At 39.8% G+C, this 3,548-nt stretch overlaps 1 pseudogene; it reads right to left on the bottom strand.

The window, feature by feature from the left end:
* Positions 1 to 3,043: 3,043 nt before the first annotated feature.
* On the bottom strand, positions 3,044 to 3,143 carry LOC119983215 (annotated as a pseudogene).
* Between the last annotated feature and the right edge of the window lie 405 nt (positions 3,144 to 3,548).

The raw sequence follows: 3,548 nt of genomic DNA, 5'->3' as shown, positions 1-3,548 counted from the left end.
AAAATTATCATTTTAACATAGCCGAGTCGAACATAGGCTTGTTCAAGCTCGGCTCGTTTAAGTCTTTGCTTGGATTGAAAAATAAAGAATGGAGTAGAGTTAATGGAGGGAGAGTTATGGGAGGGGGAGTTAAGGGAGAGAGACTACATTGACTCGCTATCACTTGGATAGAAAATAGAGTTAGATAGAGTTAAGATATGTGAGTTACAAAAATACCCATATTAAAATTGAAATGATGAAAAAATTTAATAGATGATAACAAACAAACTTTTCTCTCACCTCACAAACCCTTCAAATTGAGAGGTCACAAAATGTAGAGTATGAGACTTAAGTGAGGGGTGATCGGACATCTATTTTGAGGTCCTAATACCATCTAAATAGGGGGTTCTAGTATCTTAAGTAATGTATTTGTGTTTAAATAAGTTAATTTTACTCTTATAGTTGCTTCTCTTTGGTTTTGTAGAAAATATGATTAAACCGACAAAGTTGGAAGCTCTCGGGACTGAAGAAAAGTGCATAGAGACGAAGAATTGTCCGGACACCTTCATTGGATGTTCGGATAGTTGAATCCAAGGGCAAAAAGATCAAAGAATCATGAAGCTACAGCAAAAAAATGAAAATCTGCACAAACTGTCCAAACACCCTATAATCTGTCTGGACAGTTGGAACCAGAAGGTTTAATCGTCCACACAGATTTCAACCGTCCGGACAGTTGCCCGATTTTTGCATTCCGAGAATGATTAATTGAGCTGGGTTTTTGGGTATTTCTCAAATGTAACCAATGGGAGAAAGCTTTGTAAGGGTAAATAGGTCATTATACTTGTAAAAAGAGGGGAAAACCCTGAGATTTGGGTTTTCTTTCTCATTCATTCATTCTCCAACGTCTAGCCTCCATAGTTTTTCTCTCTCTTTCTCTCTCTAGGGTTTTGCTTGGTTCTTGTGATTTTGTTTGTAAACATTGATTTTCATCTATAAAATTGATGTTTATATCCATTATGATGAGTGGCTAAGTTCCCTTTCTAGTTTCTAGTCCCGAACAGTGGGTGCAAGGTTTCGATTACTCAAGGTATGCTCAATGAATCGTAGCTTCGATTTAATTGTTAAATCCATTGCATGATTTCCTTAATTAATTGAGTTTTCCATTGCATAGCTATTAATTATGTGTATTGATGATGGGGTTTTGGGCTAATTTAGGAATGTGCATGGGAGAGTTATGGTTAATTGATCTTTGAGTGTGAAACTAGGGTGTTAGCCAAACCGAGCCCCAAGGGAGAACATTAATCCATAATATCAGGTGCTTATCCCTTTGCGTTCATCGTAGATTAAGAGACCCGATGGGCTACATGTATGAATTGAAGTCTTATATCCCAATTTTCTTTGCATATGCATGATTGATAGTATCACACAATGCATTGTGTATGGTTGTGTGTGTTTGCAATGATACCTTGAGTATGAGAACCAAGTAGCCACCAGGACGGATTAGAGACTAGGTTTTTAATTAATTGTTTTAAATCCATTTCGTGCTTACTTTGATTACAAAATCGCTCATGCTACCGAGTCATTCGGCCCATTTCATTTACTTGCTTTTATTTGATATTCATTGCGTTTATTAGTGTTAGCTAGTCATTTGCATATCATTCACTTCAAATTTGCATTGCTTCCTCGTGGATCGATACAGGACTGACCGGTTTATTACTTGACGATACCCTACACTTGGGGTAAGTACACACACACACTTTGGTGTCGGTCAAGTTTTTGGCGCCATTGCCGAGGAAGCGAGTGTCAAAGACGGAGCTGGGTGGCTTGTAGATGCTAGCTTTATGCTATTAAACACCATCAAATAAGGAAGGAGCACGGTCACGCTTCAAGGGTAACTTCGTTCCTCCCTTTTACTTGCTTTCTAGTGTAGTTGCTGAAAAGAGAGAAAAAAATTGTGAGGGGAACTTGGTGGATGGGGCTAACTTAGATTCCTGTGGGCGATGGATGCCACCTTGTTTGTTGCTTGGTAGTGATATGTTGTTTGAGAGAGCTTTGCGCATTTTTCTTTCTATCACTACTTGCTACATCTTGGTGTGTAATTGTTCCTGAGGTTGATTGTTGTTCTATTCCTATCTTTGCTCTTGTTCCTACTTGATATTGTTCTTGGTTGTTCGTTGATTGAAAAATCTTGTGTTACTTGACTTGGTTGGTTGCCATCTTTTGTGCTACTTGCTATTGTTTTTTGCCATCATGTCTCAACCTAGAGATAATGTTAGTGGGCGTGGATCTAATAGAGATGGGAGAGGTGGTGATATAAATGCGAGTGATGCGGGGAGTGTACGTGGGAGTGATATGAATCTTGATACATTGTGTCATCTTTTGCAACGTGTGAATATTGATGAGTTGATGAATCCGGTGCAAGGGCAAGATGCCCAAAATGTGCAAAATTTGCCAAATGTTCAAGTTGAGCATGCTTTGCAAAATGCGCCTCAACCACTCCAACAAGACAATGTGGCACAATTTGCCCCGCAAAATGTCTATCAACCTCCCAATATGCCTCCTGCATACCATATGCCTCCCCCATACAATTATGTGCATCCCATGTATTATCCAATGCCACAAGTGCCACAATATGCTCACCTTGGGCAAAACTTTCATGCACCTCCTCCTATGGGGTACATTCATGCCCAAGCCCAAGAGCATCGCACTTTGAGGGAGCTTACACATCCCGCAAGGCAAACCCAACCTTCTTGCATCATCATGCCACCGAACCAACAAAATGTGATCCTTAAACCATCCATGTTCCAAATGATTCCCAAATTCCATGGAATGGAATCGGAACGACCATATTCACATGTGCGTGATTTTGAATCGGTGTGTACTACTTTTGGTGATGTCACATGCTCACAAGAAATTTTGAGACTCAAACTTTTTCCGTTCTCTTTGAAGGATCATGCAAAACAATGGTTTGAGAACTTGCGCCCCCAATCCATTGCGACTTGGGCGGCAATGCAAGAAGAATTTCTCAACAAATATTTTCCTTCCCACCGTACCATCTCTTACCAAACACAAATCATGAATTTTCATTGCAAAGAACATGAAACCTTCTTCCAAGCTTGGGAAAGGTTTAAGGATTTGTTGTTTATGTGCCCTCACCATGGATTTCAAAAATTTCAAATTGTGAATTTCTTCCACAAATCTTTGACTCCATCTTTGAAGAAATTGGTTTCCACTATGACTCAAGGTGACTTTTTGAATAGGGATGCTAATGAAGCATTCACTTTCTTTGATGGGTTGGCGGAGGAATCCCGATCTTGGGAAGCTCCACCACTAACCCGACATGATGTTGTGCCAAGCTCTAGTGGCAAGTTTGTGTTGAATGAAAATGATGATGTGCATGCTAAACTTGCTTTGTTGTCCAAGAAATTGGAGTCCCTAGAGTCACAAAAGGCCCCTATAAATGTGGTTGGTGTTGATGAATAAGTTGCTTGTATTTTGTGTGAAAATAGGGATCATAGGACGGATGAGTGTAATGCTTTATCGGCTTGTAAGGAAGTCCTATTTGGGCA

The sequence above is a fragment of the Tripterygium wilfordii genome, chromosome 17, assembly GCF_013401445.1.
Source record: "Tripterygium wilfordii isolate XIE 37 chromosome 17, ASM1340144v1, whole genome shotgun sequence".
Taxonomy (NCBI): domain Eukaryota; kingdom Viridiplantae; phylum Streptophyta; class Magnoliopsida; order Celastrales; family Celastraceae; genus Tripterygium; species Tripterygium wilfordii.
Note: the sequence above shows the minus strand (reverse complement) of the source record. Positions and strands in the feature narration are given on the sequence as shown.